The 25,767-nt window shown below is 48.9% G+C and overlaps 1 protein-coding gene across 1 annotated transcript in view; it reads left to right on the forward strand.

Moving 5' to 3' along the window:
* The first annotated feature begins 19,472 nt into the window (after nucleotides 1-19,472).
* The window catches only part of Spats1 (spermatogenesis associated serine rich 1), a 38,597-nt gene continuing 32,302 nt past the window's right edge, over nucleotides 19,473-25,767 (forward strand). Inside the window, exons 1-2 of the mRNA XM_040729421.1 lie at nucleotides 19,473-19,631; nucleotides 21,396-21,471. The gene's annotated coding sequence lies outside the window, so the exon portion shown is untranslated. The remainder of the gene's footprint in view (nucleotides 19,632-21,395; nucleotides 21,472-25,767) is intronic.

The raw sequence follows: 25,767 nt of genomic DNA on the forward strand, positions 1-25,767 counted from the left end.
TGTGTGGGGGGCACCCATCAGAGGTAGCAGAACTGAGGTCATTGTGGTTAGAAAGGCAGCCTTGGCCATCCAGGGGGCTCTTTTGGCCCTCAGCCTCTCTGTGTTATTTTGAAGTACAGCTCCCTTGCAGGGAATGCATAGTCTATTTTGGACTTGAGTTTCTATAGCAATAGTGAATTCTGACAAGCCTGTCATACCTATCCCATGCTCCTCTGCTTTTCTCCCTTTTGTATGTAGGTTAAAGGTATTGTTTTGCCTGTTTTGGTTTCCCCCAGTATTTTGGGGATAGATGGGGATTTCTGAGGTTGGTGACCCTGAAAAAGACTGAGATTCCTTCCTGGAGACTGTTTTTCAGGATAGAGTAGCTCTTGAGTCTAGTACTGATTTTACCCACAGTCACTGTGTTATAACCTGGATCTGGTGGGCACTAGAATTTTAAAAATCAGCTTTATTGAGCTGGCATAATGGCTCACACCTTTAATTCCAGCACTGGAGAGGCATGGGTATGTGGATCTCTGTGACTTCAAGGCCAGCCTAGTCTACATACAGAGTTCCAGGACATCCACAACTACACAGAGGGACCCTGTCTTAAATTTAAAAAAAATAGCTTTATTGGTGAATGAAAAAAAAATTAAAAAGGAAGACATGACTACTCCAAGGTATGGTGGAGGAGAAAGTATATTGTAGATATGAGGGCGAGTGTACTCAGAGGCAGAGGCATCCGGGAGAGTGCAGAGGGAACATGACTCTGGGCCTGGCCATGTGAGGAGAGGGGGAGGGGAGAGAGGAGAGCCAGGGGACCAGGAGACCCAGAGGCTGGGAAAGTGAAGGGTAGGCAAAAAGGACCGAATAACCAAAATGGCTGGACTATATAGGGAAGAGCAGTCCAGTCCCTGGGCTGGAGAAGTTCATGGTAGCGGGCGGGATATGCCAGCCATACCCTGTAACAGGTAGAGACTGAGGATGCTGGGAGAACCTGGCAGCAAGGTCTGCTTTGATGTGTTAAATAGACACCTCAGTTAGCCATCTGTCCTAGGTTTGAGACCTAATAACTGAGGCTTTATCTAGCATCTAGTGAAGACCTGGGTTCAGCCACCAGCACTACATAAACTGGACATCGAGAAGCACACCCATAATTCCAGCACCAAAGAGGTAGGGAGATGGGAAGTTCAAGGTCATCCTTGGCCATGCAGACAGTTTGAGGTCAGCCTGGAAAAAATATCCTGTCTTTTTTTTTTTTTTTTTTTTTTTTTGCTTTTTCAAGACAGGTTTTCTCTGTATTGTTTTAGAGGCTGTCCTGGAACTCGCTCTGTAGACCAGGCTGGCCTCAAACTCACAGAGATCCACCTGCCTCTGCCTCCCGAGTGCTGGGATTAAAGACGTGTGCCACCAATGCCCAGCCAAATATCCTGTCTTAACAAGCAAATAAATAAATAAATAAATAAAAATTCCCACCTAGACAGGGTTTCTCTGTGTAGCCCTGCCTGTCCTAGAACTCACTCTGTAGACCAGGATGGCCTCCAGCTCATAGAGATCCACCTGTGTCTGCCTCCTGAGGAGTGCTGGCATTAAAGGTGTGCCAACTACTGCCTGGCAGAAAATAATTCTATTTAAATAAAACTCAAGACTAGAGTGGCAGCCCAGTGGGCAAAGTGCTTGTCATGCAAACACGAAGATTTGAGTTCAGATCCTCAGAGCCCATGGAAAGCCAGACAGACGGGTACATCTTTTCAGGGTGCCTACATTGAGTGGGAGGCAGACACGAGTTTCCCGGAAGCTCATGGGCCAGCCAGAGTAACAGCTGCAGTAGGATCAGCAATGATACCCTGTCTCAGAGGTAGAAGGCAGGGACCAACACCCTAGGCTGTCTTCACACCTCCGCACTGCTGTATACGCAGACATATGCACAGTCATCACATACCCTGGAGAGCTCCACAGTTAGCCCCCCAGTAGTTGGAAAATTACTAAGCTGTCCCGTCCTTGGACGTGAGCATCTACACTTAACATCTTTAAACATCTTTGAGGACCCTAGTGGTTTAAGCTACACCTAAACATCTTTAAACATCTTTGAGGACACTGGTGGTCCTCAAGGACTTGGAAATATTTCCCAGACCTCAAGGTTCCAGGCTGGTCACAAAGTTCAGCCAGGGCACAGACATTACCTGAGACAGATAATGAGCCAGTCAGCCAGACTGCCACAAGCGTACGTAATTCATAAAGGTCTGGCACCAACTTCCAAACTCCCCCTATACCCCTACCACCCTATTTGCAGTTTCAGGCTTCAAAACCTCGCTGTAATTTCTGCTCGGGATTCACTCCTTCCCAAGGCTGCTGAAACCCGGCACTCCAGCTTAATAAAAATCCTCTTGCATTTTGCAGCGAACTTCAGCTCCCTGGTGGTCTTTGGGGCGAGGGTCCTGAGAGAAAGATTGAAGGGTCTTTCAATCCAAGAAAATTCACACATATGGTTCACCCATGAAGAGTGAACAAAGCTTTTAGCATCTCCGCAGCCATTGCCCTAAAAACCAGTCTTGCTTCTTTGACCATTACCCTCCAGTCCTTAGCTCCCTCCTAGCCCCAGGTAACCACTAATCAGTTTGTCTTTATATAGATTTGCCTATTGTGGACATTTCTATCAATAGCTTCATTTATATGTGGCCTTTTGTGGATGGCTTCTTTTTTGTTTGTTTTGTTTTTTTTTTCGAGACAGGGTTTCTCTGTGGTTTTGGAGGCTGTCCTGGAACTAGCTCTGTAGACCAGGCTGGCCTCGAACTCACAGAGATCCGCCTGCCTCTGCCTCCTGAGTGCTGGGATTAAAGGCGTGCACCACCAACGCCCGGCTGTGGATGGCTTCTTTTAGAAAAGATTTATTATTTTAAAAATTATGTATACTCTCATGTAAGTGTGTATGTGTGTCTGTGTGTGTGTGCCTGTGAGTGCAGGTGCCTGTAGGGGTCAGAGGAGTTGAATTCCCCTGGAGCTGAAGGAGTTACAGACAGCAGTGAGCCACGTGGTGCAGGGGCTGGGAACTGAACTCTGGTCTTCTGGAAGAAGCACTTGTTAAGGGCTAGAGTTAACTAGTAAGTCTCATTTGCCCAAGGACAGATAGCTTCCTGGAAGGCTGAGGGCTGTTGTTGTAAGATAACAAGTCACATGATCTCACTTCAATAAACAAGGTTGGTTGCCCCAACTGCACAGGATGTGATTGATCAAGTATGTCTGGATGTATGCTTGCCCTGGATTGGATGAAGGAGGGAAGCACCATAGCCTTGTGGGTCTTGGCCTTAATAGGTACTTGACTGACACAATTCAGCACCATTTCTCTAGGAATTCCACATATGAACCTGGCCAGTACCCACCCTCCTGACCAGTATTTAATAAAACTCGCTTTTATCGGATGATTGTGGAGCTAGACTTTCTGCCCGCAATTCTCAGTTTAACACTCACTCTTAATTGCTGAACCATTCCCACACCGGCCTCTTTCATTTAATGCTTTGAGGGGTCATTCAAGGGGAGCATGAACGAAACGCCTCGTTTCCATTTGAAGCAGGGTCTCCCCTCTTCATTGTGCCCATGTTGTTAGAAGGCGATCATTTTCTTATCTGAATGTGGGGTTCTATGTGGTATTTCCTAGTGAAGCAGAAACGTTGGTCTAGGGCTGGGAATGCAGTTGTTTTGATTTTCCACTGTCACCTGATGATGACGCTAAACCAAGGCCTGTACCTTCCCAAGAAAGCCCGAGGCGGAGAGAGCTTGTCAGACAGGAAGTCACCAGCCTGGGAATGTCTCTGGGGAGAACCGCACCACCGCCCCAGTATCTGGAGGAATTTCACTCTGTGGTTTAAAATGCAAATGCAAACTGTTTCCTGGTGGTTCCCCGGCCGGAGTTTCTTGAGCTCTGTGCTGCGTGCTGTCTTCGTGGCTGGCAGAGAAAGCCGGGCTTTTCTTCTCTAGGGACTTCTCTTGCACGGCCACCTGACCTGCTTCTCTGGGAAGATACAAACCATCGTCTTTGACACCTGTCCTTTCTGTTTCCCTTGTTCAAGAGAAGTGGCGCCCTTGTGCTGGTGATGGAACGTGTCCCTTACGATTTCCCCTTTGCTTTGAGAGCAGGAACTCACGATCAATCAGCATCTGCCCTGGACTGATGGACACATCAAGAGGAGGGCGCAGTGGAGCAGCTCTGAGAGCGTCCTCTTGGAAAGGCTGGAGCCTGAGCTTTGAAGGCTCAGTCTCGGAGAGGCCGCTCCACATGTGTTCATCTCATCTGGGGTATGAAAAATGGGTCTCCTAGACTCCGGCTAACGGTGCAGATCCTGGAGGCTGGGAATTTACCTCAGTCAGTAAAGTGCTTGGCATGTGACCATGAAACCTGGGTTTGGTTCCCAGCCCTGTGCCTGTAATCCCAGTTCTGGGAAGGGGGATAGGAAGCTCTGTGGGTTGGCTGGTCAGCCAGACTAGCCTATTTGGGTACTCTCTAGGTCCTGGAGTCTTTAAATAATGACTATTTCCTGAGAAATAATACCAAAGGTTGACCTCTGGCTCCAGATGCTCATACGTGTATACAGGCACATACACAGACAACTCGTACAAAACACCCAGCCTACAAAATCGTGGACACTGATTGATTAGGTCTGGGATGGGGTCGCAGAAGGAAGACAAGTCATTATTGTCTGGTTCTAGCAGGGCCTTGCCTTTTTTTTTTTTTTTTTTTTTGCTTTGATATGTTGTGCCCATGTTATGAGTCCCCCCCCCCCCAGGAGTCCCAGCTTTGTTGCAAGCTCTATCTTGGGCTTTCCATCCCTCTGACACAGCAGTTGGATCAGGGAGAGCACTGAGCTCAGCTACGGCAGGGTTTTAAGGAGTAAAGGATGGGTGGTAGGGGAATTGTGGATTCAGATGGGGACTGCACTTCTGATTGGGCAGGAGAGGGGCAGCAGGAGTCTTGTCAAACAGGGGTTGGTACTGGCCTTGCTGCAAGGAAATTGGCAACCTATATACAAGTTAGATAGCTATTCTTAATGTTCTGGAGCACCTATAGCTTGTTTCTCTCAATTCTGATTTGTCCCCTGCAGGGTACAGTTTGTGACTTTTCCTGGTTATTGTAAGGGTGAGGTCTAGTCCCAGTACTGCTAGCCTGCAGCCTGTTAGGGCTGCACTGACGTCAAGGCCGGTTCAGATAGATGTCTATTTTATCTATCATCTATGTATCTTATCTAGTACCTATCTATCTGTCTGTCATCTATCATGGTTTGTTTTTTTCTTCTAAGACAGGATTTCTCTGTGTAGCTCTTGCCTATCCTGGAACTCACTCTGTAGGCCTCAGTGACCTCAAACTCACAGAGATCCACTTGCCTCTGCCTCCCAAATGCTGGGATTAAAGGTGTAAGCCACCATGCACGGTGTCATCTATTGTAATAATGTGGCCATATGCATGCCACAGAGTGTGTATAGAAGTCAAAGGACAGCCAGGCTGTATTGGCGCACACCTTTAATCCCAGCACTCGGGAGGCAGAGGCAGGCGGATCTCTGTGAGTTCGAGGCCAGCCTGGTCTACAAGAGCTTGTTCCAGGACAGCCTCCAAAGCTACACAGAGAAACCCTATATCGAAAAACCAAAAAAAAAAAAAAAGTCAAAGGACAACTTGCAGGATTCAGTCTCTCCTCCCACTGTGTGGATTCCAGGGATCAGACTGTCTGGGTTGGCGCAAGCACCTTTACCCAACTCACCATTTCTAGCAGGTTTCCAGGGGCTGCTGTCGGTAGTCTTCTAGATTGTACTTAAGTGACAAGGGGAAAGGAGAAGGCTTGGGTCTCCACACGGGCCTATTTGGGGCCCATACTTGGTGAGCCTAGGTTATCCTTTCTCCTGGGAGTTGTGCTCCACGCTTTTTCTGAGCAGCTGGGTGGAGCCCAGAGCTAGCTGTGTGGTTGTGCCTGCCGACAGTTCCTTTTCTCCCGTTGCTTAGAGACAGAGAGGTGTTGCTTGCAGCCCAGGAGAGGAAAGAAAAGGCATTCTCAGGGATGGGACTATGTGTGCAGCTGGCCAGGTGGGAGACGCCAGGGCCTGGGAATTCAAGGAGTAGGGGACCCCCAAAGGTCGAGTCTAATGCTGCAGACACATCCTTAGAGTTGAAAAAAAAGTTGTTATATTTTAAATGGTTATATAATTCCCTGACCCATGGGACATTCAGCGTGGGGACTGGAGGACACCTACAAGAAAGATGGGGACAGGAGATAAGAAGAATGGACACCAAGACAGGCTTCTGATTAAGGCGACAACTTTATTCACCCCAAAGGGATTTATATGGGGAAGGGAGGAGGGGAAGGAATGGGGGTGTGCTGCAGCTGCAGTGAGCCTAGTGGAGCGAAGGTCACTAGGAGGGGTAGGTCATCCTGTGTCCTCTGGTAACCTAACTGCAGGTTCTAACTTTATCTTTCACATTCCACCTTCTGTTGTTCAAGCCTATGCCTAGACTAGGCAGATAAGCCGCAGGTCTGTTTTCTTGGAACTTGCCTCCTATCCTAAGAGGTGGTATTTCAGCAATGTGACCTCTTCTCTATGAGGACGTGACAATGTTATGGCTGAATTATGGCGAAGGCCCCCGACAATATAGTTACACATATAGTGTCCTCAGTTTTGCCACTTAGCCTGTAAAACTTGGTCCTTTCAAAAGTTTCCCAATCTCTAATGCCAGGCTGTGGTGGCATACACCTTTAATCCCAGCACTTGGGAGGCAGAGGCAGGCAGATCTCTGTAAGTATGAGGCCAGTCTGGTCTACAGAGAGAGTTCCAGGACAACCAGAGCAAAAGATAGAATCAGGGCCTTGTTCATGCTAGGCAAGTATTTTACCAAAGGAGCTACAACCCCACCTCTGATCTGCATTTCTTTTATCAACCAAATGTGTGTTTTTACACCCCCCCCCTCGTGTTTTTAGACAGGGTCCCAGTTATGCCCAAGCTGGTCTCAAACTCTTGTCATTCTAATTTTATGTACATGCGTGTTTTGTTGTTGTTGTTTTGTTTTGTTTTGTATTTTGTTTTTCGAGACAGGGTTTCTCTGTATTGTTTTGAAGGCTGTGCTGGAACTCACTCTGTAGACCAGGCTGGCCTAGAAGTCACAGAAATCCTCCTGCCTCTGCCTCCCAAGTGCTGGGATTAAAGGCGTGTGCCACCAATGCCCAGCCTATGTGAGAGCTTTGTGTGTGTGTGTATGTGCATGCCTGGTGCCTGTGGAGGTCACTAGAGGTTGTTGAATCTCCTGGAACTGGTCCTGAGTCACCATCTAGAGGCTGGGGGCAAACCAAACCTGGGTCCTCTGCAAGACCATGAGCGCTCTCAACCAATGAGCTACCTGTCCAGTGTTAGATCTCACCTCTTTCTTTCGTTTCTTTTGTTGTTTTTGTTTTCTGAGACAGGGTTTCTCTGTGTAGCCCTGGCTGTCCTGGAACTCATTCTGTAGATCAGGCTGGCTTCAAACTCAAGACTTCTGTCTGCCTCTGTCTCCTGAGTGCTGGGATTAAGACCTGCGTCACCGCCTCCGCTGGTCTGTGATCTCAAGCTCTTATGCTGACGTGGTCCTTTCCAGTTTAGCCCCTCTAGCACTACTGGGACTGCAGACCTGCAGCCAGCCTGATGATTCAGTGACGTCTTTCCATCTAGGGGGCCCTGCTTCATCCTCTGCAAATGTGCAGAGGCGGGCACATTTGAGCTGTGCTGTTCCTCACTGTCTGGTGTCTGCTGACTGTATTCAATATTTAGTTGACACTCCTCTGTCTTCTCTGTTTCATGCAATTTAGCACATGACTATGGAGACTTCTTAGGCATAGGTTTGGGTCCCTTCGGGAAGACCTCAGCTGCTCTTTTTTTTTTTTTTTTTTTTGGTTTTTCGAGACAGGGTTTCTCTGTATTGTTTTGGAGGCTGTCCTGGAACTCACTCTGTAGACCAGGCTGGCCTCTAACTCACAGAGATCAGCCTGCCTCTGCCTCCCGAGTGCTGGGATTAAAGGCGTGCACCTCTTTTTTTGGTTTTTTCGAGACAGGGTTTCTCTGTGGCTTTGGAGGCTGTCCTGGAACTCCCTTGGTAGTCCAGGCTGGTCTTGAACTTACAGAGATCAGCCTGCCTCTGCCTCCCGAGTGCTGGGATTAAAGGCGTGCACCACCAACGCCCGGCTTCAGCTGCTCTTTTGTTTTGCTTTTGCATGTGTGTGGGTTAACATTGTGTGTGGAGGCTTGGGAATCTTTCTCTATTGCTCTCCACTCTGTTCTTTGAGGCATGGTTTCCCACTTGAAGTCAGGGCTCACTGAAATGACTAGTCTAGCTAACCAGTTTGTTCTGGGGAACTGTACTGTCGGAGTACTGGAATTCCAGGTGGAGTACTTATGAGGGTACTGGGGTTTCAAACTCCGGTCCTCATACTTGCTAAGCATGCACTTTACCAGCTGAATCGTTTCCCCGGTGCCCTGTAGATGCTCTTATCCCAAACAGTGCATTCGTACTTGGATGTCTGTCTTTTTGTCCCCTATCAGGATCAATGGCATCATGCCTGTTCCTATTAATTCACTAGAAGTGGCAACGTGACCAATTCTAGTTCTTTCTTGTCACCGTCATTGTTTAGTTGGAGTCTTGCTTTGAGGAGACACTTCCCCTGACCTGTTGGTTAGCAGTAGCATAGTTAGTATAGAAAAGGGCAAGTGTTTCGTTTCCCTCCTTGTGTGGCAGTCAGAAGACAGCATCAGGTGTTGGACCTCACCTTATTTGAAGCTGGGCTTTTTGTTTACTGATGCTCAGGCCAAGCTAGCTGGCCCACAAACTTCAGGATGCTCCTGTGTCTGTCTCCCATCACCGTGTAAGAGTGCTGGGATTACAGATGTGCCCAACTGCATCTGGCTGAACGTGGGTTCCGGGGATCTGAGTGCCAATACTCACACTTGTGTGGCAAGCGCTTTCTTTATCCTTGGTTCATTTCCCCAACACCCTGGGTCCTTATGAGTGATTAGTAACCTAGTCGAATTATTATTACTGTTAGTTTCAACTACTAGTAGGCTTTAAAAAAAATTCTCACCGGGCATTGGTGGCACACACCTTTAATCTCAGCACTTGGGAGGTAGAGGCAGGCAGATCGCTGTGAGTTTGAGACCAGCCTGGTCTACAGAGTGAGTTCCAGGACAGCCTCCAAAGCCACAGAGAAACCCTGTCTCAAAAAAAAATTCTGTTCTATTTATGGCTTATCTGACTTTTGTTTTTTACTTTTTTTGTTTATTTGCTTGAGATGGATTTCTTGTTGCTCAGGCTGGCTTCCAACTGACCATGCAGATGAGGCTGTCCTTGAATCCCTGATCTTCATACCTCTACTTCTGATGTACTAGGATTACAGGCATGAGCCACCCCTGCCTGGGTATACATGTATTTCTTGCCTTGAACCCAGAATCAGTCAGTCACAGAGTTCAAAAATGATCTCTCTCTCCCTCTCCCCTCTCCCCTCTCCCCTCTCCCTCCCTCCCTCTTTTTTTTTTTTTTTTTTTTTTTTTTTTTTTTGGTTTTTCGAGACAGGGTTTCTCTGTGGCTTTGGAGGCTGTCCTGGAACTCACTCTGTAGACCAGGCTGGCCTCGAACTCACAGAGATCCGTCTGCCTCTGCCTTCTGAGTGCTGGGATTAAAGGCGTGCGCCACCAATGCCCGGCTTTTCTCTCTCTCTCTCTTTCTGTTTTTTTCAAGACAGGCCTCACTAAATAGCCCCAGCTGGCCTGGAATTCACTATTTAGGTCAGGCTGGCCAGAACTCAGATCTACCTGCCTCTGCCTCTGAGTGCTAGGTTTAAAGGTATGTAACACCACCACCCAGCTCAAAATGCTATTTCAAAACTATAATTTACTCCAAAGCCACAGAGAAACCCTGTTTCGAAAAAACCAAAAAAAAAAAAAACTATAATTTAAAATGGGCATGATTTTTTTTTTCTGAAACAGGGTTTCTTTTTTTTTTTTTTTTTTTTTTTTTTGGTTTTTCGAGACAGAGTTTCTCTGTGGCTTTGGAGGCTGTCCTGGAACTCACTTGGTAGTCCAGGCTGGTCTCAAACTTACAGAGATCTGCCTGCCTCTGCCTCCCGAGTGCTGGGATTAAAGGCGTGTGCCACCAATGCCCAGCCTACATGAGAGCTTTGTATGTGTGTATGTGCATGCCTGGTGCCTGTGGAGGTCACTAGAGGTTGTTGGATCTCCTGGAACTGGTCCTGAGTCACCATCTAGGGGCTGGGGGCAAACCAAACCTGGGTCCTCTGCAAGACCAACGCCCAGCATTTCTACTTTCTTTCTTTATTTTTTCTTTTTTTTTCTTTTTTTTTCTAGACAGGGTTTCTCTGTGGTTTTGGAGGCTGTCCTGGAACTCACTCAGTAGATCAGGCTGGCCTCGAACTCACAGAGATCCGCCTGCCTCTGCCTCCCGAGTGCTGGGATTAAAGGCATGCGCCACCAACGCCCTGCTCTACTTTATTTCATTGTCATTTTTTCCATGTTCTAGATTGTTCTCTTCTGCTCAGTACAAGCAAGCCTGCATGTTGCTTTCTTCAAGAGAAATGGGCGTACTCCTTGGGGGAAGTCTGGACTAGTGTTATGGGGTGGGGTGGGGGGACGGCCTGTTGCAGCACTGACATCAGACCTGCAAATGAAAGGAAAGCACGCTGCTGGTGTGGTTGGGGGCTGCTCCTGTGTGACATCTTCACTGGTGGGCATCTTTGCATCTCTTTTATAGCCATGGGAGGTACCTGAGGACAAGGACTTCTGGGATGGAAAGGGGTGCGGCTAGGTGAGGTGGGTGGGGTTTGTCAGAGCTTCCTGTGGATGCTTCTTATCAGAGGTGGTTTTGGGGGCTGTCTTTGTGTATGCATTTGTGTGTGCTATGGACGCACATGGGGGGCCACAGGTTGGCATCTGTGTCTTTCTGCTGTTCCCACCACATGCTTTGCAGACAGGGTCTCTCCCTGGACTGGAGCTGGGCAGTTTGAGTTTGGCTACACTGGTTGGCTAGAGAGCCCCAGGACCCCCTTTCTTCCCATCCCAGCACTGCGGCACTGGCTTGTTCAAACTCAGGGCCCTGTGAATGCATGGCAAGCATTTGACAAGCTGAACCATTGCTCCAGCCCTGTTTTTGTAATTTTTGAGTTTGTAAACTAGATAATTGCTTTCTTATTACAGGTTCTTGTTCCAAAAACAAAGAATCAGAAGCATCATTTGCTTATTTTCCAAAGAAGTTTATATCATTACATTCCTCTGTTTACAGATATTTGGCCAGGTCCCCTTCTGGGAGGTGGGATTTGGGGTTTGAAAAGAGAGCTATCTTCTGGAGCACTGCTGCCGCAGAAGGTATCATGAGATGCCTGGGGCTCATTTATCCAGGTATCTGCCGTCCCTGTAGCTCCCTTCTTTGTCACTTAGCTGTCATGGGTGGTGGAGGCAGTCACTACAGCTTTGATTTAGAAAGCTCTCTCGCAAAGTATATGTAATATATCAGCACACAGAGTTCCATTATCCCATCTTGAAACGGGGCCTCTGTCTGTGTGTTAGGACGTCTGGAGAGCAGAGATGTCAACATGGAATTGAAGATCTAACCGTAGTGCAGTTTTCATTTGCTATCAGCTTACCCCATTACCCTTGGAAATGTCATTAAAAATGCATTCAGGATGTGAGCGAGATGGGGCATATTAAAATACAAGTTGATTCTAATTGATGATGGCACTACATTTCCTGGCCCTTTGGCTCTCCAGTGGCTTTCAGCCATCTGGGACACAACCCAGAGCAGAGCATCATTGTGAGGGAGAGGGCCTCCAAGCAGGGCTAAGTGGCTGGAGCTGAGGAAGCCACACTCTGCGAGGCTGTCTGCCATCTTCACTTGGGACCCGGGACTCTGAAGAGGACGCATGTTCCCAATAGCAGCTACTCTTTCCTGATCACCCGCTATGTGTCAGGTGATGTGTTTTTCTTTCCCTCCACGCGGGGACTCCCACCCAGGCCTCCTGTGTGCTTGGTAAGCTCTCTATCACTGACCCTACATACCCTGTCTCTGGTAGTAACCCTTGCTTCTCACGTCAAGCTGTTATCAACCTTATCTTACACACGAAGAGAGTGAGAGTGGTTGAGTGATGTGTTTAATAACACGCAGGCAATAAGTGTAGAGCAGGGTTTCAACTCAACAGTCCAGCTCCAACACACTGTTAACTTTGTGGGTGTACGAAATACACACAATTCTGGAAGTCCGTGTATCTGTGACCCTAATTCTCAGTAGGTTAGGAAACAGGCTCACTAGAAAGCCCACTCATCGCCGTGAAGACTTTATCAGGACCATGGCGGCTGAGTTTCTTGCTGCCGGGCACAGACAGGAAGCTCAGAGCTGTCCCTGGATGGGGGTAGAAGCAATCTGCTCCTAGTGATGCAAACTCTGCCTTCTGTTCCTCATAGGATGAGACACAAACTTCCAGGTTGGATTGATGGGAAGGGCCACATCTGACCACGACGGTGTCTCTGACCCCGCACAGTCAAGGGGGAACCTCGGACTGCATTGCTACAGGCGAGAACAATAGCCTTTCTTTCTTTCTTTCTTTTTTTTTTTTTTTTTTTTTTGGTTTTTCAAGACAGGGTTTCTCTGTAGCTTTGGAGGCTGTCCTGGAACTCACTTTGTAGATCAGGCTGGCCTCGAACTCACAGAGATCCACCTGCCTCTGCCTCCCGAGTGCTGGGATTAAAGGTGTGTGCCACCAACGCCTGGCACAATAGCCTTTCTTGTTTGACTCACCTAAGTCTCTGTGCTTGCAGCCAGACTTGCAAGTTGATAGATGCACCACAGGTGGCAAAAGACAGATTAGGATATGTTTGCCCCGTTTTGGATGCAAGCCAAGGAAATCTTCAGAGCATGTTGGAGTAAGTGGAGTAGCCCGTGTAGCTCTGAGGATCAGCAGGGGCACTTCAATGACTCAGAAATGCCCTTGGAAAATTCCTCAACCATAGCAGAAGAGGGTGGGCTGGACTATATTTGGTTGCTAGAATTAAGAGGATACATAAGTTCCATTCAGTTCTGTAAACGTGTGGAGTGACTCCTGTGTTCCCAGTAAGGCAGACGGAGTCCGGACCCTCCGGGAGCTCTCAGTGTGCTTGTGTCTGGGGTGTTCCAGGAAAATGCAGTGGGGAACAATTGACTGCAGAGATGCTGAGAGACAGAAGAAAATGACAAAGCCAGGGTCGCAGAGGACACTTTACTGGGGACCTGTTGGCAGAGGCATGGTCAAGGTAGCAGCAGGACACCTGGATCCCTACCGTTTGGGTCAGAAGGAGGGGCTTCTACTGTGGCCAGGGCAGAGATGATTTCCCTTTGTCTGCAATGTACCTGGTTTATCTCACGATCACATCAAAGATGATTCCAGACACATCACTGGCTCTGAGAGCACCAGTGTCCAGTCTCACAGCACCGTGTAACCCACCAATGGTTTGGTCTCTCTTTAGCACTGGGAAGCAGGTGGAGACACAGGCCAGGTCCAGTGTTATGGTGCAAGATCCTGCACTCAGGTCAAGCTAGTCCCTTACTCTGGCCGGAGAGGGTAAAGTCAGGAGAATGTGTAGAGACGAAAAGGGGTCAGTAGTTGGGGAGCACACAGTGTGACTCTGATTGGGGACCAAGATGCTCTTTGGGGGCTCAGCTGGTAGAGTGCCTGCCTAGTGTGCGTGAAGCCCTGGGTTGAAGCCCCAGCACCCCATGAAGCATGTGGATATGGTGATCCACACCCATGATCCCCTCAGCTGGGTGGCAGAGGTGGAGACACAGATCTTCCCATCCCCTTTCTCTGTCACGGCCAGGAGGATCAGATGCAAAGTTTTCCTCAATATATAGGCACACTGAGTTCTAGGCTAGCCTGGGCTACATTAGACCTGGTCCTGAAGAAAAAGAAGATTCTGGTGGCGTCCAAACAGACTCTGTGCTGGGTCTCGGGAGCTTCTTTGCTAGGTGATATGGGAATTCTCTTAAATAACGGCTTACTCCTTTTCACTGGAAGGGAAGATAGAGGGCTTCTCTGTTGAGAGAAATACTGGCCTGGAACTCACTATGTCGCCACAGAAACTTCCATCGTGAGTTCCTCGGTTCCCCCTCTATACCAAGGTTCTCCCACCTGGAGGTAGGTTCTTGCAGACTTCCAGGGGTCCATGTGGCTCCTGGTCAGTAGATGTTACCTCCAGCTGTCACCTGGGCAACAGAAGGGTATTCACCCCCACTGTCTTCCTTTATCCTAAATCTTTTAAAAGACAAGGTCTCGTGTTTGAGACCAGGCCTCCCCCCCCCCCGGCTTTTTAAAATATTTTATTATTTATTACGTATACAGTGTTCTACCTGCACGCCAGAAGAGAGCGCCAGACCTCATGACAGATGGTTGGGAGCCACCATGTGGTTGCTGGGAATTGAACTCAGGACCTGTGGAAGAGCAGCCAGTGCTCTTAACCACTGAGCCATCTCTCCAGCCTGTTCCTTCCTTCCTTTCTTTCTTTCCTTCTTTCTTCCTTTTTTCTTTTTTTCTTTTGGGATAAGGTCTCACTATGTAGCTTTGGCTGGCCTGGAACTCACTATGTAAACCAGGCTGGCTTCAGACTCATAAACTCTGCTTGAGGGCTGGGATTAAAGGCATACGCCACCATGTCCAGTGATCCTGAACCTTCTCTGTAGCCAAGAATGACTTTGAACTTCTGATCTTGCCACCACCTTTCTTACAGTATGTACCCTCATATCCAGCTTCCTCCCTCGGCCTTAGGAAGTGGTGAGAGTGGAGGGGGCCGTGTGACCTTGGGGCCAGGGACAGCACTCACAGACAGCCTTGCCCACAGTGACAGGCAGACAGACACTGAGTTGAAAACCCTGGCTGTCAGGTGTGTGGATAATGATGTCGTCCTTCCACAAGCGGGGACCGCAGGGAATGATGAATTGAAGTTATTAAATGGCACTTGGGAAGCTGAAAAAAAAGTCAGCAATGAATGACTTTGGAACAGACTTGCAGAAATATCGATGCCTGTGAGACACTTGACATTTTCTTTTCTTCAGAACTCAGGAAGAAGTCTGGATGATGGCAGCTGGGAAGAAGGAGGTGACAGAGAGGGAAAGTCAAGAGACAGTGTCAGGCTCAGCCGGCCGAGCGCTTTCCCTCAAAGCTGGCTTTCCTGGAGTCTCGGGCGACTTCACCTCACTTCTCCAGTCTTCAGATGTAAGAGCCGAGCTGATTTAGGCCGAGTTCTGAGTCAAAGTCAAATCCTGCAGCATATGGTCATGAGCTCGAAAACTGTCTCTAATTTTATTTTCATAGGAAGGAAATTCGCTTCTTTCATATAAGCCAATGTAAACACATGTGTGTGTGCACAGATATATACACACGTGTATGCACACACGTGAACGCACATACCCATTTGCTTTCTGCTTTCTTTTTCACAGTGCTAGGAATGGAATCTGAGCTTTGTGTTGCCAGGTAAGCATTCATCCCCGACCTTCATTTGACTTAAATTATTCTTGCGCTTTAAAATTTTTATTTATTTATTTGTGTGTGTGTGTGTGTGTGTGAGCGTGTGTGGAGAGCAGAGGACAGCTTGAAGGGGTCAATCCTTTCCTTCTACCGTGAGTGTCAAGGGACATCTCAGGTCATCAGCCTTGGTGGCAGGTGTCCTTACCTGCTGAGCCATCTTGCAGGCTCTGATTTGACTTTCAATAAAAAAGACTTGTCAGGATTGTTTCTCATGCAAAACTCTGTGAGAAGACTTACAAATTTATGCTACAACAGAGTAAATAACACACTGAGATGAAAACCCTTGAATATGGCCAAAGTTAAATTTTAACTTCTGTGCATGGGAAATCCCGCAGTTTATCCCCAGCGAATGACATTGTCCTCTTTGACATAGTAAGTATATTGAGCCATCAATAGTTAGTGTATTATATCCAGTACTTGAATTTTTATCTGTTTTTCCCCACAAGAAGTATAACCTTGCTCCCTGATGTCCATAGGAAAATTAAATCCACACAGTGGTCCACCCCATCCTGGGGGTGCCAAGCCCTACCTTTCTCCTCGGTGTCCCCCTACACATTCACAATCTCTCCTTCTTAGTGTTTAGTCCCCCCCCCCATCTCCATATTTCTTTCTCTGTCCTGCAAGCACTGCCAGCGGGGCTGGGAAGACGGCTTAATTGGTAAGGTGCCAGCTGCCTGTGCCCACATAGAAAGCAGGGCACGGCTGGGTGACTGCAGCTCACGGCTGGGGGGAGGCGGGTTTCCAGACAGGAGGATCATTGTGAGTTGCTGGCTACCAGCTCAGCTGGAAGAAGAGGATGGCAGGGCCCCCGGAGGCTGGCCAATGGGTAAACCACTTGCTGTGAACGTGTGAGGACCAGAATCAGATCTCCAGAAGGTGGGTAAAAGTCCGGGATGTGGATCTGCCTGCAGCCCCAGCAGTCAGGAGCACAGAGAGATCATGTCACAGAGGAAGAAGATGCAATCGAGAGAGGAAGGCCTCCATTGCCCTCAGGCTTCTCCACACCCACACGTGGGCATCCCCCGCCCTCGTTGCCACCCAAGTATAATAGATGCAGAAAGGTTCCTAGGTGAACCCTTGGGTGGATTTCCCAGTGATCATGAACTTTAAAACTAAAATTATGTATGTACTATTTTAATTTTTTTTGAGACAAGGCCTCATGTAGCCCTGGTTAGTCTGAAACTGACTACGTAGACTAGGCTAGCCCTGAGCTTTAACTGATCCCCTGCCTTTTGAGTGCTGGGATTACAAGCATTTGCCATCACCCCCAAACATTACTATACTATTATTGTTGTTATTATTTTGAGACTTTGTTATTTGAGCAGGCCAGGATGACCTCAAACTCTCTGTGTAGCCAGGATGAACGACCTTGAACCGGAGTGTCCTGTGAGTGTCCTGTGAGCGCTCTGATTGTCTGCCTATGGAGTGCTGGTATTGAACCTGGGCTTTGGGCTTTTTGTTTGTTGTTTTTTTTTTCTAGACAGGGTTTCTCTGTGTAGCCCTGGCTGTCCTAAAACTTGCTTTGTAGACCAGGCTAGCCTTGAACTCAGAGTTCCACCTGCCTCTGCCTCCTGAGTGCAGGGATGAAAGGCATGCACCCGGCTTAAAATTATTTCTAACTGTGTATTTGTGTGTTTGGTGCTCATAGAGGCCAGAAGAGGAGGTCAGACCCCCTGGAGCTACAGTTGTGAGCTACCTCACTCGGGTGCTGGAAACCAAACAGAAAAGTGCTCAGCAGCAAGTGCTCTTAACTACAGAGCCATGTCTCCAGCGCCCGCTTAACCCTTTAAAATAACTGCCCTCATCATTGTGTCCCTGTCGCCGCTCTCCATACTGAAGTCTGTGCCCTCTGAACACTCCCCGGTCCCTGGCAGCCACGAGTCCACTTCCTGTGTCTGCGAATGCGGTCGCTCCAGGTGTGCTGTGGTGTGGCCTGCCTGTCACCCTGAACAGCAGGAACCACACGGCTCTGGTTTCACTATTTGCTCTGAGTTATTAGTGTTCAACCGTGTGATGCCAGTCCGCAGCCAGCTGTGGTACCCCCAGGGCTGTCACTGTGGCGTTTTCTCTCACTATCTGTCACCACTGGGGGAAGCTGCCTTTCAGCTGCATTCAGACGCCCACCATGGTCCCTAGTGTGTATAACAGGGACTGCCAACTCCGCAGCAGACGCTCTGCTGGTCTCAGGAGTAAGCGGGTGGTGTGGGGCAGGGGCTGCTCGGTGAGCTCGGTCTCTCAGGGGTGCAAGCTGTGCTTGGAGCTGCCGCCTCTGTCGGTGATGGTTTGGAATCTTCCTTTTTGTCTTTTTCACCTGCTCTGAAAGCTCTCTGTCTCTGTCTCTGTCTCTGTCTCTCTGTCTCTGTCTCCCTGTCTCTGTCTCTGTCTCCCTGTCTCTGTCTCTGTCTCTGTCTCTCTCTCTCTCTCTGCTCATGTGTTGAAGGCAGCTGACAACTTTCTGGAACCTTTTCTCTCCTTCCACCAAGTGGGTTCTGGTGACCGAACCCCCGTTATCGGGCACCTTTACCCGCGGAGCCATCTTGCCGGCTCTCCTCTGAAAGATTTCTTTCCAAGTCCGTAGGCCTTGTCCCCAAACATGTGCTCATTAAAAATAAAATAGCAATGGGGGCCGGAGAGATGGCTCAGTGATTAAGAGTGCTTGCTGCCCTCCCCGAGAGCCGCAGTTCAGTTCCCAGCACCACTGTGTGTGTGTGTGTGCATATGTGTGTGTGCATGTGTGTGCATGTGTGTGAGCATGTGTGTATGTGTGTGCATATGTGTGTGCATATGTGTGAGCATGTGTGTATGTGTGTGTGCATGTGTGTATATGTGTGTGCGCGCGCACGTGTGTGCGCATGTGTGTGAGCATGTGTGTATGTGTGTGTGCATGTGTGCATATGTGTGTGCATATGTGTGAGCATGTGTGTATGTGTGTGCATGTGTGCATATGTGTGAGCATGTGTGTATATGTGTGTATGTATGTGTGCATGTGTGTGCATGTGTGTATATGTGTGTGTATGTGCGCGCGTGTGTGTGCATGTGTGAGCATGTGTGTATGTGTGTGCATATGTGTGTGCATATGTGTGAGCATGTGTGTATGTGTGTGCATGTGTGTGCATATGTGTGTGCATGTGTGTGAGCATGTGTGTATTGTGTGTGCATGTGTGTGTGCATGTGTGTATATGTGTGTGTGCGCGTGTGTATTGTGTGCGTATGTGTGTATGTGTGTGTGCATGTGTGTATGTATGTGTGCATGTGTGTATATGTGTGTGCATATGTGTACATGTGTGTGTGTGCATGTGTGTGTGTGTGCTATGCATATATGGCATATATGTGACTAGGCCAGAAGAGGGTGCCAGACCAGATCACAGAGAGCTGGAGTGACAGATGGTTGTGAGCTCACAACACACACACACACACACACACACACACACAAAGAGGCATGTATGCATGCACACCAAATAAAATAACTCTTACCTTAAACCTGAACGTCGAGCAGGCCGACCTGTTTCTCTTCTGCCCTCCTTACCCTCCATCTGAAGCCTGTTCTGCTGTCAGAACAGCTGTGACGTTCACAGGCTCACTTCGTCACCTGGAGAAAGGCACATTTGGTCTGGGGCTTTGCTGGGAAGTGAAGACACAGGACAAACTCCGAGAAGACTGAAGTGTGTTGGGAGAATGTGTCCCCGTCTGTTCCGGGGCACGGGAATTCTGACATTTGCTCTGAAGTTTTTCTCGTCCTGAGCCCTGTAGGGGAGGCTACGCAGCAGCCGTGAGTAGAAGTGGGAGAAGGCGGAGGAGGACGTGGTTTTTCTCTTTGCACACTAGCTAGAGCCTATTACTTCCCCCAAAATGTCTTGGGGCACGCTGTTGAGACGGTGAATTTCACTGGGTTATCATTGTTAACTCTTGGCTGTTGGAGCTGAACAGCTGCTCCCGGGTCACGTGACCCATGTGTCTTCTGCTTATGGAGGTGCAGCAGCCGTGGGGACAGAGATACTGTTGTCCCCAGCAGCCCGAGGGGGAGCTCCTTTATCCTTTAGAGACCTTCACTCGGGTAACACTGGATCCATCTCGGAAAAGGATTTCAAGGTGAGCCAATATGAGACAGGACTGGAGTTTTATTAAGAGACATTGAAAAAACGAGGCTTAACAGAAAGAGGAGCTTGGAGAAAGAGGGGGCACACCTGAGGTGGGCTTCTTGAAGGGGGGGTCACACTCCGTTGTCTTCACAATAACAATCTGTGCAGCTTTGGTGAATTGTGAGGTTATTGTCTCCAGGCGTTATTAAGGAATCTGTGTACACAGCGTGGTTCCTGACAGGCGCGTGGCAAATAAGTTGACACGCCAGGTAAAGATGCAGGAATGGGGAGGTCTTCACTCCCTTCAAGAGCTGATAGCTGGGGTGATGTCTTTTATGCTCTAACAAATAAAGCTTGCCTGAAGGTCAGAGGGTGGAGTCAGCCATTAGCTAACCATAGAGGTCTGGAGGTCTGTACAGACAGACAGGAAGTGATGTGGCTGGGAGGAGAGAGGAATTATAAGGTGGAAGGAGACAGAAACTCGGTCTCTTTTAGGCTAAGGAGTCAGCAACGTTAAGAGTTGGCTGTGGCTTGCTCTTTCTCTCTCTGTGATCTTTTAGCATTTGCCCCCATATCTGGCTGTAGGTTTTTATTATTAAGACCAATTAGAACTTGTGCTACAAACCTGGGCGGTGGTGGCGCATGCCTTTAATCCCAGCACTCGGGAGGCAGAGGCAGGCAGATCTCTGAGTTCCAGGCCAGCCTGGCCTACAAGAGCTACTTCCAGGACAGCCTCCAAAGCCACATAAAGAAACCCTGTCTCAAAAACAAAAAAGGAACTTATGCTCCAGATAATCTTGTTGGTGAGATACCAGAGAACTCTGGTGAAGAGGGAGTTCATACTTGAGATTGCATACACATAGGTTTTACTCCAGATTTATTGTTATTTTCACATACTTTTGTTGTTGTTTGTTTGAGACAGGGTTTAACTGAAGCTTTGGAGCCTGTCCTGGCACTCACTCTGAAGGCTGGTCCCAAACTCCCACCTGCCTCTGCCTCAGGAGTGCTGGGATTAAAGGTGTGCACCACCACCGACTGGCTATTTTTACATTCTTAAAAAAATACTGTCAGCCGGGCGTTGGTGGCACATGCCTTTAATTCCAGCACCCGGGAGGCAGAGGCAAGCGGATCTCTGTGAGTTCAAGGCCAGCCTGGTCAACAGAGCTAGTTCCAGGACAGCCTCCAAACAATACGGAGAAACCCTGTCTCGAAAAACAAACAAACAAACAAACAAAGAAAATGGGGGCAAAGGGTACGGGCAGGGTGTACGATGAGAGATCATATTCAGTCTGCGAGGATCTAGCGTCCCTTCTCACTGGCCTGCTGCGCAGGTTAGGGGACAGCCTGAGCTTGTTAACCCTGCTAGGGGAGGCACTGCTCATACTCTGCCTCACAGGTAGGGGCCAGGCTCCTGGAGTATTTTGCAGGGGTCAGCATCAGGTACCTGTGTTACCTCGTTGGTTTTCACAATGCTGGCTGATTGACAGCCTCAATAACATCTATTTAGACTTTTTATTTATTTTTTTATTTTTTATTTTTTTATTTTTTGGTTTTTTGAGACAGGGTTTCTCTGTGGCTTTGGAGGCTGTCCTGGAACTCACTTTGTAGACCAGGCTGGCCTCGAACTCACAGAGATCTGCCTGCCTCTGCCTCCCTAGTGCTGGGATTAAAGGCATGTTCCACCAACGCCCGGCTTAGACTTTTTAACTTTTTTTTCTTTTTGGAAAAGGGACAAAAGTTTTGCAGTGTTTAGCTGTTTCCATTTTTTTATTAGGTCCCAGGAAGAGTCTGCCCTCTGCCTGCAGATGTTCTCTTCAGGAACCTGGATCACGTCTGCAGGATGTGGTGAGGTGTGTCTGGTACCAGTACTTGGGAAGCTGAGGCAGGAGGAACTCAAGTTTGAGGTTAGCCCGAGCTACAGTCTCAGAATCAAATCAAAACAAAATCAAGGGCAAGAACAAAATAATATGGATTATGTAATGCTTCTGTTCCCAACTTGGAGGGTCAGGTACCAATTCCAGGCAATAGAAAAAGTCTGCTCAACTACCCAGAAATATGTGACATCTACTCTCAGCTGCCTGAATCCAACTTCCTAACCCCCATGACCTCTCTTTCCTTTCTAGCTTGTCCAGAGATTAATGCACCATTAGATCCTTTTTTTAAAATTTATTTTTAGCACTCGGGAGGCAGAGGCAGGCGGATCTCTGTAAGTTCGAGACCAGCCTGGACTACCAAGCGAGTTCCAAAGCCACCCTGTCTCGAAAAACCAAAAAAAAAATTTATTTAAAAATTTTTATTCCCATTAGTGTTTTGCCATGGTTGTCTGGTCCCCTGGAACTGGAGTTACAGACAGCTGTGAGCTGCCCTGTGGGTGCTGGGGATTGAACCCAGGTCCTCCAAAAGAGCAGTCAGTGCTCCCAGAGCCCCCACCCCTGCCATCTCCCCAGTTCCTTACATCCTTTTCTTTTTTTATTTTCCCTGCCTCTGCCTCCCAAGTGCTGGGATTAAAGGCATGTGCCCGGCCTTTACATCCTTTTCAAAGACATTTTTTTTTTCCCAAGTCACAGGTCTTGATGTCATCTTTGTTGCCTATGGCTGTGTTCTCATGTTTCTGGCCTGCCTCCCTCTTGGTGTGTTTCCATTTCTATCTGCCTTTCCACTTTATCAGATTAACCTCCCTCTTGGGTCTCAGTAGGAAAGAGACTTGACTCAACTGGGCGACCACAGAGTGTAATAAACATTCACAAAGGTGTGTCCTTAGGAGTGGTGCCCCAGGCTGAAGCCACAAAAACACATTCCTACTTTTAGGCCTGCAGGGCCCAGGAAGGAAGCAGTCACTAGACAATTCTCCCCTCCTCTCCCCTCCCCTCCTCTCCCCTCCCCTCCCTCCCTCCCTTGCCTCCCGTCTGTGCGTCTGTGCATCTGTGCGTCTGTGCGTGTCTCTCTGTGTGGATAGGGCCACTGACAGCAGCTGTGGCCTCAAGGACTTGGACAAGACAGGAGAAGCTGGGGAAAGGAGTGCCCCTAGTTTGCTCCCCTCCCCTCCTCTGTGGAGGCTGGGCGCTGGGGATGTACAGTCCCTTTGGTCAGTCTCCCAGGCACAAGGGGGGGCTGCAGAGAGTGGTTCCTGAGGGGCAGAGGGAGGACTTCGGACCCACACAGGCTTCATTGCTCGCTGGTCACTCTCTGATGGCACGGCAGGGACTTCCTGTTCCCTTTTGGTTTAATCTTAGTATTCAAGGAACCCATAGCAATCTCATCCAGCCTTCAACCCACCTATCCCAAAGAGCGCAGCCCCCCGCTTGTCTGTGTCCCCAAAATCCTAAAGTGAAGCGACTTTGTTTTTCTTTCTTTCCGTTATTATTATTTGCATTTCTGGAATACTCATCACTGCAGATCTCTTCTGGGCAGCTGTCGGACAGTAGCGGAAGCGGTGATGGTCTGGCTGGTACAGAGGTGACCAGCGCAGAGAGCCCTGGGGCTACAGGACTGAAGTGAGGACCCAGGCTCGCTACGAAAACAAGAGCAAAGAAGAATTCTAAAGCCCAGTATTAACTGGATCAGTCACCCCACTGTCCCCTATCACTGTCTGTCTATGAAGTGAGAAGACACAGGTCTGGCTCTTTAATGTGGGTTCTGGGAACTGAACTCAGGTCCTTCTGCTTCGGGAGCAAACACTTTACTGCCTGAACCATCTCACTAGCTCCCAAGACTGCGTTTTATTCGCCTTTGAGTCTCAGCGCTGAGAACGGTCCTGGGAACACAGAAGGTGATTATGGGTCCCGACCTGAGTTGATACTAAATCTGGAGATTAACTTTCCACTGTAGATGTGGAGGCTGCCTCACTCGTACTTTCTCACCCTATTTTGTAACTTAGCCCACCACTGAAGGCTCAGCAGACTGTGTGTCAATAATCATCCAACACTTATTTCCTAGGTCCTTGAGACACCCCACTCCAACCCCTAGGCTTTCTGGCTGTGATAAAGGAGCCCGCATCATCTTCTCCATATCTGGGTTTACACTGCCCTCTGGTGGTCATCGATGGTACGAACGGGGGCAGCAATGCCTTGCCGTGGGTGACCTTTTTCTGACATTGAAGAAGAAAGGCTTCTTGTAGGGGTTTTGCCAGTGCAACTGGGCCTCCAACCCCCAGTTTAGCTTGCAGCTCTTGGACCTGAACGAACACAAGACCTGCTTACCCTTCTTACCAATGCTTGCGACTCCTCAGCCATCAGATAATGCCTGACTCAAGTTTCTTTTCACAGCATCACTTCCTGTTTTGCCAAGACCCACGAGGGAAGAGGGGGAGTTTATCTGATATCTTTCTCCTCGGCTGCTGGTTTTCTCTTACCCCCAGACACCTAATTCTTACTGCTGCCCCAGCTTCTCTCAAGGGTGGGGTTGCAGGAGGTGTGGGGAACAAAGGAGCAGCTGCTCTCCCCACTGACCAGCGCCTAGCAGCTGCGCCCATGCGTGTTGCCCCAGCTCCTGCTTCCTGCCTGGGGCCACACTCCAGGTCACTGAACCAACAAGCCCGGTCCTGAAGAGTGAAGGCCAGGGATGCAGGCTTTAGGCAGTTCCTCTCTCTGGCCCCTGTCGGATGGCAGGAGCCCTATAGGAATCACAGGATGTTGAGGACAAGATCTCCTGGTCTTGGCAAACTGAGCCGAGTGCCCAAGCCCCAGAGGTTTAGAGCTCTAAGTCCTTTAGAAGTCAGAGATTGGGGCTGGAGAGGTGGCTTCGTGGTTAAGAACACTGGCTGCTTTTCCAGAGGTCCTGAGTTCAATTCCCAGCACCCACATGGTGGCTCACAACCATCTATAATGAGATCTAGTGCCCTCTTCTGGCCTGCAGGTGTACATGCAGAACATTGTATACATAATAAATAAATCTTAAAAAAAAAAAAGAAAGCCGGGCGTTGGTGGCGCATGCCTTTAATCCCAGCACTCGGGAGGCAGAGGCAAGTGGATCTCTGTGAGTTCGAGGCCAGCCTGGTCTACAGAGTGAGTCCCAGGACAGCCTCCAAAGCTACAGAGAAACCCTGTCTCAAAAAACCAAAAAAAAAAAAAAAAAAAAAAAAAAAAAGAAGTCAGAGACTGAGGGCTGTCATGTTAGAGGCTTAATTTAGGAATCAGCGGCCCATTTGGAATCCTCCACTGCAGACCACAGCCGCAACAGAGGGCACCTTCTAGGGTTACAATTTTTGACAGGTCTCAGGTTCTGGGACCCTGACTCATGCAGCAACCCATGTCATGTATTCTTGTTTCTTTGTTTGTTTGTTTTTGTTTCTTGAGACAGGGTTTCTCTGTGTAGCTTCTGGAGCCTGTCCTGGAACTAGCTCTTGTAGACCAGGCTGGTTTTGAACTCACAGAGATCCACCTGCCTCTGCCTCCCGGGTGCTGGGATTGAGGGAGGCTGTTGGAGCCTTAGCTCTCCACAGCTCTTTGGAACCTGGCTCTTCAGGAGTGGAAGCGCTCTGGGACTCTCCAGCTTCCTTTCTTATCTGCCGCGTTGTCTCCATTGCAGCCCGCCTCACCAGTGTAGTCTTCCTTCTCCCTGGTCCTAGATGAGTCCATTGGACCCGGGGAGGAGGCCAGAAGGCCTGGAGAGAGGGCTCAGTCTGTGAAGAGCCCTGAGTTTGGTCCTCAGAACCCATCTTAAAAAGCCTGGAGGAATGTGACTGGAACCCCAGCACTAGGGAGGCAGAGATGAACGGATCCCTGGAGTTTGCTGGCCAGATAATCTAGCTGGAGAGGTAAACTGTTCAGTGAGAGACCCTCTATCAAAACAACGTGGAAAGACAGGGCGGCGGCGGCGGTGGCGGCGGCGGCGCACACCTTTAATCCCAGCACTCGGGAGGCAGAGGCCAGCATTAGGACCTGCGTTCAGATCTGCAGCGCCATGAGCTGGGGCAGAGAAGAGTGGTCCCCCGGGGCTCCTTGGGCTGTAAGAGTGAGAGCTCCAGGTTCAATGAGAAGCCCTGTTTCAAAAACTAAGATGGACAGCAATGGAGACAGCACAAGGCGTTGACCTCTGGACGCCCCCCCCCCCATGTGCACAGGCCCCATGTGCACTTGCGAACACACGAGCACGCACAAGCATACAGCAAAGCACAAATATGAGTAGTTCAATTAATTAAAACAATG

This window comes from Mesocricetus auratus, unplaced genomic scaffold (assembly GCF_017639785.1).
Source record: "Mesocricetus auratus isolate SY011 unplaced genomic scaffold, BCM_Maur_2.0 Super-Scaffold_100021, whole genome shotgun sequence".
Lineage (NCBI taxonomy): Eukaryota > Metazoa > Chordata > Mammalia > Rodentia > Cricetidae > Mesocricetus > Mesocricetus auratus.